Source organism: Lissotriton helveticus, chromosome 6 (assembly GCF_964261635.1).
Source record: "Lissotriton helveticus chromosome 6, aLisHel1.1, whole genome shotgun sequence".
Taxonomy (NCBI): domain Eukaryota; kingdom Metazoa; phylum Chordata; class Amphibia; order Caudata; family Salamandridae; genus Lissotriton; species Lissotriton helveticus.
This window is the reverse complement of record NC_136067.1, coordinates 1,093,350,266-1,093,366,444: the sequence shown is the minus strand read 5'-3', so window position 1 is coordinate 1,093,366,444 and position 16,179 is coordinate 1,093,350,266. Positions and strand designations below refer to the sequence as shown.

Genomic DNA, 16,179 nt, shown 5'->3' with positions numbered 1-16,179 from the left:
AACATCATTTTTAAATTGTAGAAAAGGTTCATCAATTGTGAAAGCCTGGAGCTCACTAACCCTTCTAGCCGATGTCAGGGCCAAGAGAAGAGCCAGTTTCCATGAAACAAACTTCATGTCCGCCCTATGAATAGGCTCAAATGGGGTCTTCATTAGATGTGATAGTACCAAGTTAAGATGCCAGGCTGGCGGTGGAGGCCGGACTGGTGGAAAAACCTTGAACAAACCTTTCAGGAACTGTTTGATGATCCTTGCAGACCAAAGGGAAGGACCTGATGATGATCGTCTAAATCTAGACATGGCCGCTAGATGTACTTTTATAGAAGAATGAGCCAAACCAGATTTTGCAAGAGAAAGGATGTAAGGCAAGAGTTGGTGTGGTGCAGAAGTATATGGATGTAGACCTTGTCTCTGACACCAAAGGCAGAATCTCTTCCACTTTGCCCGATAGGTCTTATTCGTACTAGGCGCTCGGGCCTGAGCCAAAATGTCTTTGCATTCTCCTGAAAGATTTAAACCCTGGAACTCTCTGAACTCAGGAGCCACGCTGTCAATTGAAGTGACTTCAGGTCTGGATGCAGAACCTGCCCGTGGGCCATTGTTAACAGTGATGGAACAGGACGCAGGAGAATCGGTTGATCCTGGGAGAGAAGAAGAAGCTCTGTGTACCAAAACTGCCTGGGCCATGCTGGTGCGATCAGAATCATTCTAAACGGCTCTGCCTTCAGCTTGCGGATCAGTCTCGGAATTAGCGGAATAGGAGGAAAGGCGTAAACAAATGCGCCGTACCAGGCAATCAAAAGCGCATTCCCCAAGGATCCCTGATGGTGAAGCCTGCTTGCGTAGGACTGGCATTTGGCGTTCTGAGTCGCCGCAAACAGATCGATGGTTGGGGTCCCCCAGCGATGAAACAGTTCGTTCAGAATGGTCTGATCCAGTTCCCATTCGTGGCTGATGTTCCTTTGGCGACTCAAAGCGTCTGCTGTGGCATTGAGTGTGCCCGCCAGATGTACCGCTGATAGAGTGATATTGTGTTGGATGACCCAATTCCAAAGCCTCTGCGTTTCCTTCGACAGGGTGCAAGATCTCGTTACGCCCTGCTTGTTTATGTAGTGCATGGCCGGGGTGTTGTCTGTACGAACCGGCACGGTTGCGGATCCTCGGAAGGAAAGCCTGTAAGGCTAGACGAATGGCCATAAGTTCCAGGAGATTGATGTGGAACTTGACTTGGACTGAGCTCCAATGACCACTGACTTTCAGTTCTTGGAGGACCGCTCCCCACCCCTCCATGGAAGCATCTGTTGTCAATACCATGGGAGATGGTGGAAGTTGGACCGGTAACCCCACTGAAAGATTGTCTTTTAGCAACCACCAGCTGCCTGCCTTTCGCATTCCCGGAGTAATGACTATCTTGTCGTCGAAGGAGCCTGTAACCTGACGCCATTGTTTGTCCAACTGTTCCTGCAGTGGACGCATGCACAGCCTGCAGTGTGGTATTAATGGTATGCAGGATGAGATCGATCCGAGAAGTGATTTGTATTGGTGAACTGACAGAAACGTCCTTGTCTGTAAGAGGCGAGCTGAGAGAATCAGTTTGGACTGGCGCTCTTCCGAAGGATAAGCCAGGCAGCACTCCGTATCTAGGATTGCACCCAAAAACCTTGCTGTCCTGGAGGGGCGCAAAATCGATTTTTCCTTGTTGACCCGAAGGCCCAGCTGGTCGAACAGTTGACTGCAGCACGTGACAGCCCTGGACGCCTCCTGGAACGAAGGAGCCTTTACCAGCCAATCGTCCAGATATGGGAAGACTTCGAAAGACTGCCTCCTGAGAAAAGCTGCCACAGGAGCCAGTACCTTTGTAAAGATCCGCGGTGCGGACCGGAGACCAAAAGGCAGTACTCTGAACTGAAAATGGCTCTTGCCTACTGTAAATCGAAGATACTGCCTGTGAGCTGGATGAATGGGCACATGAAAGTAAGCATCCTCCAAATCTAGGCTTGCCATGTAGTCCCCTGGATTGAGAAGGCGTAGGATGTCCTGAAGAGTGACCATCCTGAAGGACAACTTGATGAGATAAGTGTTGAGCTGCCGTAGATCTAAAATCGGACGCCACTTCTCCTTTGTTTTCCGAACCAAGAAGAACCTGGAATAGAACCCTTTCCCCTTTTAGGAGAGAGGTACAGGCTCTATTGCCCCCTTGGTGAAGAGTTGGTGGGCCTCGAGACGAAGGAGCCTTAGATGTTTGGGTGTAATGGCGTCTGGAGCTCTCGTTGGAGGAAGATCTTGAAACTCCAACATGTGTCCGTCCTTGATGATGTTTAGGACCCACTAGTCTGTTGTTATGACCTTCCAGCTGTTGAGGCAATGGGCAATCCTGCCCCCCACTGGTGTTAACGAGGGTACAGGAACAGTAGAAAGAGCCATCTGACCACTATTGTCTCTTGGTATTATCTCTCCTCTGCTGCTCCTGACGTCCTCTCGGCGGCTGACGAGAGAAAGAGCCCCTCTGTGAATATTGGGGTTTGTATGACTGGCCAGGTTGGAGTTGGAAGAGTAGCGGTGCTGACTCCCGCCTCTGTAAGAGGAGAAACCTCTTCCTCTTGCTCCCCTAAAGGGCACTTTGCGATATTGTATGGTTCCCAAGGACTTGGCCGTATCCGTATCTTTCTTTATGCCTTGTAGGACGTCATTCACGTGTTTACCAAATAACATCTCTCCATCATAGGGTAGATCCAGAATTTTGTTCTGTACTTCCTGACGAAACCACGTGGCTCGCAACCAGCCCTGGCGTCTCAAAACTGCCGAGCCGGCTAGCGCTCGGAAAGCCGTAGTTGCTATATCCATAGCGCAGTCGATTACCTCAGAAGAGGCACGCTCTCCTTCCATCAAGATCTTTCTGAACTCGTCCTTAGACCCATCCTGAAGTTCTTCCACAAACGGGAGAGGTCACACCACATCTGGCGATCATATCTCCCCAGAATCGCCAAAGCATTAGCCGCCCTAACGAGGAGACTGTCCATTGTGGAGAATCTTTTTCCAACATTGTCCAGACGCCGCCCCTCTTTATCAGGTGGCATCTTTAGCGGTGTAGACGGATTCTTAGATTTAGTCTGTGCGGCCTGGGAGATAACCGAGTCCGGCTTTGGTTGACCTAGAAGACATGCCGGGCTGCCCTCGGGCGCCTTATATTTTTTCTCCAGTCTGGGAAGTACTGGGAGGACCGTGGCTGGATTTTGCATAGCTTTTAAGCCTTCTGACCACACATGTTCAATGATGGGAATTGAACGAACGGACTTCCGGAATGGTTCCTTGAAGTCATATAAAAAACATTCAGATTGAACTGAGGTAACCAGAAGACCAAATCTCTTGGATGCTCGTTCCATTAAGTTGTGAAAACCTCCGATATCTGCTGGAGGAGAGATTGCGGTATCGGGTCCTGTGACGTCTGGATCTTGAAGACTATCCTGGTTCCAGGCCACATTCTGATCTTGGTCAGGGTCCCCTTGTTGATCCACCTCTGATGAGGCAGTATCATCATCAGTATCATCTTAATAATAATAATAAAAATATTTATAAAGCGCCTGGCTGCACAAGACTGTGTGTCCCCGCGCTAACTGCTTACAATTCATAAACTGAGGAAGATGAAACCTGAGGGAGTAAGGACAGCAATTATTTAGGGAATAGAAGAGTTTTCAATTTGGCCCTGAATAGTGTTTCGGAGGGTTCCATCCGAAGAGGAAGTGGAAGGGCGTTCCAATATTTAGTGGCCAAGAAACGGAAGGATTTACCTCCCATTCTGGCTCTCATAATGCGAGGGAGTTTGAATTGCATCATTCCTGAAGATCTTAAGTCTCTTAACGGACGATGGATGGTCAAAAGGCTTCTGAGGTAGATGGGGCCTTTATTATGAGCTATACCATGGGCATAGCAGAGGCTTTTGAATCTAATTCTTTCCTTGACAGGAAGCCAATGTAGCTTGGTTAAGGCTGCTTTGGTAGATGTTCTTCTCGAAAGGCCTAACACCATTCGAGCCGCTGCATTTTGAATGCATTGTAGCTGGTGTAGGCCTTTTTGATTAAGACCTATAAAGAGAGCATTTCCGTAGTCCAGGTGGGGAGTTATGAGAGCATGGACTAATGCTTTTCCAACTTTGGTGGGAATGAGGTCAATAATTTTTCAAAGAACCTTTAGTGTGCCGAAGCATATTCCTGTAGTTTTATTAACTTGGGATTTGCCAGAAAGATCCGAGTCTAGCATGATCCCTAGGTTTCTTACCGATTTTACGGGACTGGGTAGTTCTCCCAGTTCACTAGGCCACCATGCGTGAGACCATATGGAGGTTTCCTTCCCTACCACCAGCACCTCTGTCTTGTCGCCATTTAAACGGAGACAATTGTTGTCCATCCAGGTGGCTACAGCCGCCATACAGTTGGAAAAGTTGGCGGCATAGTCTTTACTGTCCGGTGTTAATTTGAACATTAATTGAGTATCGTCAGCGTAGCTGACAATACCCACCCCAAAATTCTCTACAACGTGTGCCAGGGGTTCCATATAGATGTTGAATAAAGTAGGGCTCAAACTGGAGCCCTGTGGAACCCCATGGTTCACGCTGCGAGGAGATGATTTAAAGGGTGGGCAATACAGCTGGAACGATCTATCAGTAAGGAAGGATTTCATCCAGGCAAGAGCAGATCCTGTCACACCTAAATCTGAGAGGCGAGACAACAGCGTGGAATGCAGCACGGTGTCAAATGCTGCGCTAAGATCGAGCATGACCAACGCTGCCGTCTCGCCTTCGTCCACCATCTTACGGATGTATTCTGAGGAATACAGGACTGCGGATTCGGTGGAATAACCTGGTCTAAATCCCGATTGGGATGGATGGAGTAATGTTTCTCCCTCCAAAAATGCCATGAGTTGTTTATTAACTATTTTTTCAATAATTTTGGCACAGTACGGGAGAAGGGAAATAGGTCTCAGGTTTTGAAGCTGAGAAATGGAGATATTCGGTTTTTTCTTTAAAGGAATTACTTGGGCTATTTTCCAAGCCTCTGGAACCAGACATTCCTGAAAGGATAGCGTAATCATATGACTGATATGATTAATACGTGTGCTTTCCATAATGTCCTTACTCCTTTTCTGCGGACACACATCATTGGGGGATCCTGAATGTATTCCATTTATGATCTTAAGTAGATCCTTTCTGTCAGGTGTAGTGAATTTGTTAAGTGTGAGATTGTGTGTACAAGGAGCTTTAATAGGTACATTAGTATTGGTCAAAATAGCAGATTTAGTGAAAGTAGTATGGATTTTCTCTACTTTTTCTACAAAATAATCTGCTATTTGTTCGCATATTTCCGAGGAATAAGTGTCTTGGGTATCTAGGCGAGAGGAATTTGTTAGTTCTTTAAAAATACAGAACATTTCCTTCCTGGGATTATTTGCCTCCTCAATTCTGTTTTTAAAGAAAGCACTCTTCTCTTCTCTTATCAATTTATGATATTCTTTAAGCTTGGTTGTATACTCTTTCTTAAGTTCCAGAGTATTGCTTTTTCTCCATTTGCGCTCCACTAATTTACATAGAGCTTTAGCAAGTTGGAGTTTTTCAGTGAACCACGGCTCAGATTTTCTTCTTCTGACCGGGGGTTTGGTGGTCCATGGTGCTATTTTGTCCAAAGCTTTACTTTGCCAAAGTTCGTAATTGTTCCATGTCTCTTGTAAAGATTGCCCCATGACAAGAGGTTGTTCATCTAATGCGCTTTTGAAGCGGTCCGGGGTATATTTCTTCCAATTGCGGCATTTATGAGAATAAGTTTTAGAAGATACAGGCATAGTGAGACTGTTAGGTATTTCAAAATTTATCATATAATGGTCAGACCATATTAACGGAATGGGGGGGGATATGTCGATCCCTTCCCAACTAGCAAATATTGGGTCTAAAAGGTGTCCATGTTGGTGGGTGGGACTGCAACCACCTCTTGTGGACGTTCCACGGGCGCTGGATCTTGTCCTCTGGAAGGCAAAGAGGTGTCCGCCATTGATTGAGATAACTGAGGTGGAGGTGAAGGAGGACATACTTGTTGAACCTCCTGTTGGGCAGGAAAGCGCCTCCGATAGTCCTGGAACATTAATTGTAGATCCGAGATGAGAGAGGATGGCATCGCTACCATGTCCTGCTGGGACTGACGTGGAGGTTTCTGTGAATGAACCTGCATGCGAGGCCTCTCCTGTTGGTCATAATAGTCTTGTGAAGAATAGTGTTGTTGCTCTATTTCACCTTCTTCAGAACTGACCTCCTGTAATTTGACGTGTATGTCAGATGGGCTACGAGCCGGCCCATATGCACTATCAGTCTCGTCTTCAGAGTCCTCATCAAGCAATAAGGTAGGAGGCAACTGCGAGACTCTCCGTGGAGATGTCATCTCTGGTGTTATTTGTCTCTTTGTGTGAAATTGCAGGTTTTCCAGTCGTCGACGGAATCGTCGTCGACGGAAGAATATTTAAAGACTGTTTCGTCGACGGAAGCGCCGACGAAGAAGCTGTGCTCGTCGTCGAAGGCATCGTCGACGGGGAGATAGTCATCGTCGACGATGGTGGGATCGTCGACGGAATTGTCGACGAACTCGTAGCCAGGATCATGGTCACCGGCGTCGTCGACGAGGAACAGGCATCAGGCATCTTAAACGTCGTCGACGGTGTAGATGCCGTCGTCGAAGCCATCGTCGACGAGCCCGTCGACGAGGCCAATTTTAAAGACAAGTCCTTTTTGACAGGAATCGTCGACGTACCTGAGGTTTTCACCGTCGACGATCGCTGTTTTCTGTCAGAAACAATCTCCTGAGGTGTAGTGGAAGGCTTTTTCACCCCTCTTTCCTTCTCAGAGGGTGGTGGTCACAGGGACGATCTTTTTAGCCTTTTTTAAAGGTTGCGACTCCTCAGGATGTCCCTGCCTCTCCTTTTCACCGCGTTGAGGAGATTTTAGGGAAGCAGGCCTATCAGACCTATCAGAGGTCCCGGGCAAGGCCTTGACATGGGGCTCATCAGAAGTAGTAGGGGGAGACCTACCCCTTTTCTTTGATTTCCTGGATGACACCACCGAAGAGGAGCCCTCACTGTCAGAAGACAGAACTTCCTTGCGGTCCTTCATCTTTTGTAGCCAAGTCAGCAGGCGTCCTTCTCTGTCCCGCAAGGTCTTGGTGGAAAAGGTCCTGCAAATCTGGCAGTCCTTGGCCTTATGATCCGGATATAAGCAGAATATGCAGTCTTCATGTTTGTCTTCAACAAACAACCTCTTTTTAGATAATGTAGCACAGGCTCTAAAAAGTGCTTTCTTCTCCTTATCAGACATGACGAAAAAACAGGCAAAAGTTGTAGAAATATTCTCAGAATTGAAGAAAATTGAGCAGAGCACAATGGAGACTCCCTTGCACAACGTGCGGTAGAAAATCTGAGGCTCTGAGGCTCTCTCAGGAAGGTTCTATGGGGTGAGGCTACTCTGATTGGCTACTGCAAGAATTTGGTCTCTTTTACAAAAAGAGGTGGATAAGCTACAAAATGAGATGAGGCCTAGGCCTATTGTTTCACTTTGTGCTTACTACTATGGTATTTTTTATTTATCGAGGCTCCCATTCCTACGACGGGGAATGATACAAAGCATGGGAATCTATGAAAGTTCCAATACTGGGGCAACTTTACTTGACAGGACTCAGGTAAAACTAGTTAAGCCATTCTCCCAATAGCTTTTTTTTGCTAAAGTAATGAGTCAGAAAAGCACTTATGCCGCTTGCATTTCACGTAGATAACAACTGGAAGTTTGTGGAAGAGATGCACTGCTACAATGAAAATATTGCGTTTCAGACAAAAAACATTAGAAAATTCTAGTGAAAAATTAAAGAGATCTGGATTCTATGTCAGGACACTGAGGTGAAGATTATGCTTTTCTTTCTTCTTTAATTCAAACAGCAGCCATTTTAAACAATCAATAAAAGGACTTCATATCCCATGAAGCATTAGGAAAAACTATCAAGTTCCCAACAACATCTCTTGTCCAATCAGGCGTCTCCTGGCTCCAAAACTTTTGTTGACCTTTACTGAACTCCCTCTTTTTATGCTGCTGCAGCCAGTGTCAGTTGAGTGTCAACACTTTTTCCTCTGAGTTGTATAGTGATTCGGATTTTTTTTTTTTAAATTGCCATATGATATTTATTGCCAATTCGTCGCTCAATAAAGAAGCTTGCATGGCCATGGGAACAACCTGGAGCTCCTACGCAGCTGCAATTTTTTTTTGTATTGCTGGGACAGGAGTGCACTGCTGTCCGCCGGGCGCCAGAGGGCACGCCTCCCCACATCCTCCGGGATGCTCATTTCTCAACTAAGGCGGGACGGAGTGCGCGTCAGTTACGGCCATTGCCGAGCACCTCGGTCCCCATTTGCTGGAGCGAGCTGATTTCTCTGGCCAGTCTGGAGTCACAACACCCTTCGGGGTAGGTTTACAGGCTTCCACAGCATGAATTGTGTTGGCAGACCCACCCAAGCTCTGAATATTTATACACCTGTATAAAAGAAGGGTGATTTGTCTACCTAAGTCACATAGACCTTTAAACAATGTGAGTGATCAGGGACTCTGCCCCCTACCTCCTTCTCTTAAAGGCTATGCAGGTGTAGAGGTTCAATCCAACGAGCCCCCCTCCTACTCCAAGACTTTGCGCTTGGGTTTCCAGCCCAACCAGACTAGCCCTCTTGCCTTATACCTACCTCTAGCCTTTAGATCCTCCGGAAAGTTCCTAGAATAGAGGATTTTGAGGAGTACTACGAGGAGGACGAGGATACCCAGTACTTCCCAGCCACTAATGACTTTTGTGACACTGTGGATTCCTCGTTAGTCAGGGCAGTCTCAGAAGCACTGGCCCCTTTGGAGAAGAGACTATTGGATCTAGCACAGAAGTGTCTGCAACCCCTTGCCCGAGGGAAGAGCTACCTGGGCCTTCAGCCCCCAAACCTCTAGAGCAGGCTACTGAGTCCCCTTTTGAGAACCTGTGCAAGCGCCCACATTCAGAAGGGGTGGACCTGGACACTTTGCTAGATTGAAACAGGCGTTCTTGGATGCCAAGCCACCCAACCACGCCAGCGGGCAAAGCCCTTCAAGACTTACAACCCCATAGCTGCTAGGGCTGGACTGCCTCTCCCCAACCCTATGATGAGTCCCCTGGCGGGTCAGAAGGAGACTCGGACCACAACTGTTCCTGGTGCTCCTCTCCTTCCCTGCCCCAGACCAACGCCAGTCCACGGAATCCCCACGGGATGCCCAATCGGATCTCCTGGATCGAGAGGAGCTCCTACACCCCCAGTGTTCAGAGCGGGTCCCCAGTGAGTATGTAGCCAAATATGTGGCAGGCTGGCTACGAAAGCCCCAAGACTAGGAGGTCAACTCCCGCCTCAGGGCGGAATGCCCCCGCCCGTCCCTTGACTGTAAAGTGGGTGTCACCACGGAAAATGACGCCAAGATGGCGACTCTACTGACTAAGTACATCAAGGACCCGAAGAAGGGCATCAACAAGTCCTGGTGGGCCTGTCAGGACAAACTGTTGGATATCACAGGCCCCTTGGTAGAGATCTTTGATATGACGGAGTATGTGAAGGCATCGGGGTCCTGATCCTGCCAGATGTTCTCTCGAGTTGGGCGCAACGAGCTACTATATCCCTGGGTAACGCCAACTGCGCCATCTCCACGGAGAGGTTCAGGTTGCTGCTCATCGAACTTGACCTCAAGCTAGGTGAGCTAGCTATGTCGGAAGCAGGCCAGGTGGCTCAGGGCGGACTCTTCGGCGACCTGTTTGTGAAAGAGCTCAGTAAGTTTGTCTCCACCTTCAACTCGCTGGACAAGGCCCAGTCCAAAGTAAAACACATTTTTAATATGCAGGTTTTTGGCAGGGTTGGCTGTGGTAGGGGACACTCGGCTGGCCGTTCCTCACAGTCAGCGTCCGGTAGAGACCAGCAGTCACAGAGGGGACAAAGGCAGGATTCATCACATTTCGGAGGCTTCTACCCCACCACAGGCTGATACCGGTACAGAGGTCATCGCAACAGCGCCTGCGGCGGTGGAGCTCCCCCCTCCCACTGTGTGTTCTTCAATTATCTCATATCGTTGCTTGGAGGGGGGGGCAGGTTTGCACAGTTCATAGACAACTGGTGGGCCCTTACGACCGACGCTTGGGTGATTCAAACGGTGCAAGGATTTCATATAGAGGTTTACGGCTCCCCTTCCAGTTTTCCCCTCCTGCCCCGATCCACTTCTTCAGCTGGGGATCAGCCCTCATCCAGCAGGAGGTCCAGGAACAGTTAGACAAACAGGCTATTTGCTGTTCCTCTTCCCATTCCAGGGGATTTTTGAGCAATCAGTCCTTGGTGCAAAAACAAAACGGGGGTCAACGGCCAGTGATAATCCTCAGAGAATACAATGAGTGGTTGGTCTACCACCACTTCGAGATGGGGGGCATTCAACTGCTCTGCGTCCTCTTGTGTCCCAATGACTGGACGGTCCAGCTGGACCGCAAGGACGCTTATCTCACGGTCCCCATTGTGAGAAGTTGGCCTGGTATATGATGGTCACTATTCTAGTGATCACCTTGCACCAGTCCAAACAACCCTTATGGTGATGGTTGTAAGTCAACCTTATAGACCAGCTATCCTAGTGGTAGCGTGGACAGAACAGGCTTAGGCTAAAAGACTCTAGAGGGCGTGTAAAGCCAGCTGTTTTACCATATGTAACCCCTTGAATATCACATGAAATGACACCACACAGGATATATATAAAATATATATGTATTTATTTCCAACACACTCCTCTGAACTCTTTATGAGGTCAGAGGCCAAAGCACATAACAAGACACTTAGTTATTATACGTTAAGTTGCACAATTTACGGTTAGGCCCTAGGGGCGAAGCAAACCATATATTAAGAAAGTGGTATAAGTACCACGTCACGAGAAAAGGAAGGGCCTAGGGAATCGCTGGGGCTACACTATCTGAACCATAGTTTAGAAGTAGGAGGCCCACAGGCGGTGCGTGCAGTGTCTTTACACACACATGGGATTCAATGCAAAGTCAATGGGAACTTAGAAGTTAGATTTAGAAGGATTTAGGACCCTTCCGGTTTAGCTAGGAGGAAACAACTAGAGACTTAGACACTTGGATAGTCAATACCCTTGGGAGCACTGAAGTACTCGCGTTACCTCACCCACGGACGGCTGGTGCAAAGGTGTGGAAATGTGTCGGGTTTCGTCGTTGGATCCCATGGAGACCTGGAGAAAGATGCTGCAGGCGACCAGGAGGAAGATGTCCGGGTGGATCCAAGGGTGGACCTGAAAGCAGAGGGGACAGTCTGGGTCACTAGCCAGTGACTGGGTGGAACCAGGAAGGAACCAGACGACGTCGAGGGGCAATCAGATGCTGTCTTGAAGCTTGTCTTGGCAGCAATGTGGACCAGGAGGACTGTCCCACGAAGGATCTCGCAGATGGAGGGGTCGACTTCCGGATTGGAGTCAACAAGCCTTGGCAAAGGCAGCCCACGCAGGATACAACAAAGGCTTCTGGTGCAGACCAGCAAGGTCTGAGGTGCTTCACCTTTGCAGGGAAGCAAGGGCCAGTATGGAGCAACCAGACCAGCGATGTGGTTCAAAAGGATCGTCGTCACAGAGGCTACTAGCCAACGGGCCAGCAACCGGACAACACATCGAGCAGAACAAAATCAGAAGGGCCCCACGCAGAACTCGTAGGGTGTGGGGGGCTGATCTTCGTCGCAGATGGAGCTCGGGATCGGGGTTTCTCAATCCCCAGTGCACAGCTTCGAGGGTACCTCAGGAGCTGCACAGGTAGCAAGTTGCAGGCTTTCCAAGATGTCCGGTCCCACGTGTCTCGTTGCCTCCCCGGATCCCAGCTATGCTACAGTCGTGAAGAGAGGGTCAGAGAGGTCTGGAAGTCTGGGTCTTGTCAGGCTCTGTGCTCGGGTTCCGGCGGGAACGTCGACAAAGCAAGCCATTCATTCGCTGGATGGTGCCTGGTTGCCCAGGGTGGTCACTCCTTGGCCACAAGGGAGATTCTTCAGTCTTCAGCTTCAGAAGAATGTCAAAGGTCCAGATTTTCGTGTCAAGTTTCGATTCAGGATTAATCTAAAATCTCAGGACTCAGCTCCTACCTTTATACAACTAAAAGGGGCTGGATTACTTTCTAGGTCCCTCCTATGGGTGGGACCAGGAAGGTGGGTGGTTACACCCCCTTTCCTTTGTCCAGTTTCGCGCCAGAGCTGGGGCTGGAGTGCCCCAGCAACCGGTTTGAACTGGGGTATGCATGGAGCACCTAGTGTGCTCCAGGCAGTGTCTCATTCTATTCAGCCCTCCCTGTCCCAATACACAAAGTCCTGTCTGGGGTGGTGCTCGCACCTCCCCAGGCAGGAAACCTATTGTCCAAACCTCCGTGACTGGAAGGACTCCCAGCAGCAGGAGGTCAGACTTGTGTCGGTGGCAGCAGCATCCATTTTGTGACGCTGGGGCTCTGGTTAACTTTAACCGGGATAGTCAGTAACAACATGTCTTCTCCCTCTAGAAGGGTGGAATGCTACCCCCGTTGACAGAACTGGCGAGGGGGGTAGTATTCCAAAGCGTATGACACTTTACACGACATGTTTAGATAAAGCCAAACCAGAGTTAGCATTTAACCGCAAGGTTCATAATGCACTTAAGAGTATATGGTATGGCAATATCATAGAACAGCTAGAAGGACATGGTTCCGAAAGCTGCAGACAGGCTCAGCTCATGCTAGAGCACCATCTCACACATAACCAAGCACTCCGCCCTCAGGATTGTTAAGGCCTGCCATAGGAGTGACTTATAGGTTACTGTGTGTCTATATATAAGGGTAGATAAAGGAATACTATGCCTAAGCAAGGGGTGATTACACGACCTTGCCCCAGCTGAGTGATCAGCCAGTTGTGTCCATTTGAGTGGCCAGCCAGGGGTGGCATAATACATGGTGCAGCCCCTGGTAGGCTTGGTTACACCTATGCCCTGAGTACCTAGGGTACACTTCTACATGGGCTGACAAGGTAAACCAATTCCCAATTGTGTATGTACCTAGAGTACATGGTGTACATTTAGAGAGAGTGCATCTGGGCTGTGGGTCTGATTAGCAGGCCCACAGCCACATCTAAGTCGAAAACCAGTAAAGCAAAGCAAAAAGTGGGGGTGACCATAGGAAGCAGACCCTACTCTCCTACACCCATTTTTCCACCACACCATTGCTTCCTCCAGTTTCTATGGCACGGTCAAACAGTCCAGTTCACCTCTCTTCCCTCCAGCCTGTAATTGGCATTGTGGTGCTTCACCAATATTCTGCACCCGGTGGTGGAAAGGTTGAGAACGCAGGGCTTCAGGTTGATCATATATCTAGATGACATGTTGTTCATGAACCAGTGTCCCCATGCATTGTCTCAGCAGTTGCAGTCTGCAGTAAATTTCCTCCAATCTCTGGGATTCATGATCAACCAGGACCTCTCTTTCGATTACCTTTCTAGGTTTCGTGATCAACTCCATGGAAGCTACACTGAGCCTCCCGTCCAGAAAATGGCAAAAAAACATTATGAGATATGGCAGATTCTACAGACACCTCAGACCTCTCTGCGCAGCATCGCAAGGGTTGTCAAGTCTTCTATCGGCCTGATCCAGGCCATCTTTCCGGGCCCCCTTCATTTTAGGGTGCTCCATAGACTCAAAGTGTCTCACCTGCGCAGCGGTTTAACAAACGGCCAGCAGGTACCTCTTTCCGAGGAGGCCATGGAAGAGTTTCATTGGTGACTCTCTCACATGGAGGAATGGAACGGTCGGGCTATTTTCGGATCCAAACCCGACCTGATGTTCGAGTCAGATGGCAGTGGTTCAGGTTGGAGAGTTCACCACAGGCGGAGGTTGGTCTGCCACAGTACGGTCACTCCACATCTCCTTTGCAGTCCGGTGTTGGACCAGGGACAGAGCCCAATCCTGCATCCTCCTCAAGATGGACAACGTGGCGGCAGTCCGCTGCATAAACCACTTGGGAGGGAATTTCTCCAAGGCCTTGGTGGACTTTGCCAAGGACTTTTGGGAATATTGTCTGTCGCATCAGGTCTCGGTGACTGCAGAGCATCTCCCAGTAGTGTCCAACCTGGTGGCGGATTGGCAGTCCCGCCACCTGCGAGACGCAAGCTTGTGGAAGCTATTTCCCCCGATGTTCCAGGCTATTACAGAAATGCTGGAGTCCGTTCTCGACCGACCTGTTTGCATCTTGCCTCGACCATCAGCTTTCTCAGGACTTCAGCTGGAGAATGGACCCAGGAGCGGTGGCCACAGACGTGTTCCTTCAGGAACAGGGATATGCCTTTCCCCCCTATGCAATGATCATGAGTTTAAAGACCCAAGTGTGCATACAGAAGGCGGAGTTGGAGGGGATCACCCCAGCTTGGAGATCGCGATGCATGGTTTCCAGTTCTGATGGAACGTTCTTTGGCTTCTCCAATCCATCTACTCCTGCTCCCTCATCTGCTGAGTAACCCAGCAGGCAATCCTCAGCCTCTGGTGGTGAGTGACTCCCCCCCACTCAGGACGTGGAGGATTACAGATCTCGGAAGATCCCTGGCCTTTCAAGAAGCGCTGCGGAGCTCCTCTTCCAGGCCTGGGCAGATGGCACGATCCATTGATACCGATCAGCCTGGTCTAGACGGACGGGTTGGTGTCTGCGATGGAGTCTGGATACCGTGGGGGCAGACCTTGTCCACATCCTAAACTTTCTTGCCCAGCTGGCTGCAGAAGGCCTGGCGTACAGGCCAGCCAATACCTTTCAGTCAGCAGTTTCGGCTGGTAATGCAACCGTGGCAAACCAACCAGTGGGAGAGCACCAGTTAGTGAAGAAGTTGCTGCGTGGCATCCGGCTTTCTCTTCCTCCAGGACCGAGATATTCGGTCCTCTGAGATGTCAACAAGGTTTTAAATCTGCTTTCAAAATTGCCAAGCAACAAGTATCTGTCACGTAAGCAGTTATCTTCCAAGTTGGCGAGTCTCTGATGTCAGGGACCTGGATATCTCAGGACGATCTTTTACTCTTGACGGAGTCACCTTCCATGGGTACCCTTGTACCAAATGCCAGTCGCGGGTATTTTCGTAGGTGCCCAAACTGTGCAGTGAGATGCACCAAGGCCTACGAAGCCATGACGGCCGACGTGCGCCCGCACGGTGAGAGACAGCTACTCATTGCCTTGCAAATGCTGCACAAGTTAGTTGAGCCAGACATAGTGTGTTATGGCACCTTTTTCTGTTCATAGGTTCAGAATCCTCGAAGCAAGAGGGATAAACTTCCACAGTCGGCTTGATCGCAGGAAGGAAGAGGCAGTCCAGCAAGAATCAACAACAGTAATGGAGCCAGGAGACGCCTGATTGGACAAATGATGTTATTGTGAACTTGATCGTTTTTCCTAAGACTTCATGGGATATGAAGTCCTTGTCTTGATTGTTCTTTGTTTAAAATGGCTGCTGTTTGAAAAAAAGGAGAAAGAAAAGCATAATCCTCGTTTCCTCCTTAGAATTGAAACTTTCTGTTAGGACAGGTAGGACATTTTTCATTCTCGTAACAGTGGTATACTGAAAAGATCTGTGGCTGCAAGCAGATTTGTGGCTGCAAAATGATAAATGGCTGAAGCCATGGTGGAACTATTGGGAACCACATGGGATCTATTTAGATTGCTGGGGAAGATTCAAAGGTGAGAAATGTGTAAGAAGTATTCATTATAAGTCCACACAAGACTTTAATCAAACTATATTTTATAATTCAGGAAGAATAGTAGTTGTGCCACATGTATTGGTTTCATGGAGAAAGATGAATTCAGGAGTTTAATACATTAACAGTCAACACAGAAATCTGGTAATCTCATGGAGATTAGCTCAAATGAACAACCAATTTTCTGTGTGCAGACACAAATGGGATTTTCCATTATGATGGTCAGCCTCAACAGTAAGAAAAACCTGAGCTCTGTTAGAACACATAAAAAAAGAATTTAAAAACATGTTAAGTGGAAAAAACTTTAACCCTAGGAAAATATGATAGAAAAACACGGGTTTGAAAGACCTTTATAGAGCAGCTTACAAGTGAGGTTTAACCAA

At 48.6% G+C, this 16,179-nt stretch overlaps 1 protein-coding gene across 4 annotated transcripts in view; it reads right to left on the bottom strand.

The window, feature by feature from the left end:
* Nucleotides 1–16,179, bottom strand: part of BIRC6 (baculoviral IAP repeat containing 6) — a 2,208,279-nt gene that overhangs the window by 642,053 nt on the left and 1,550,047 nt on the right. The gene's annotated exons all lie outside the window — the stretch shown is intronic.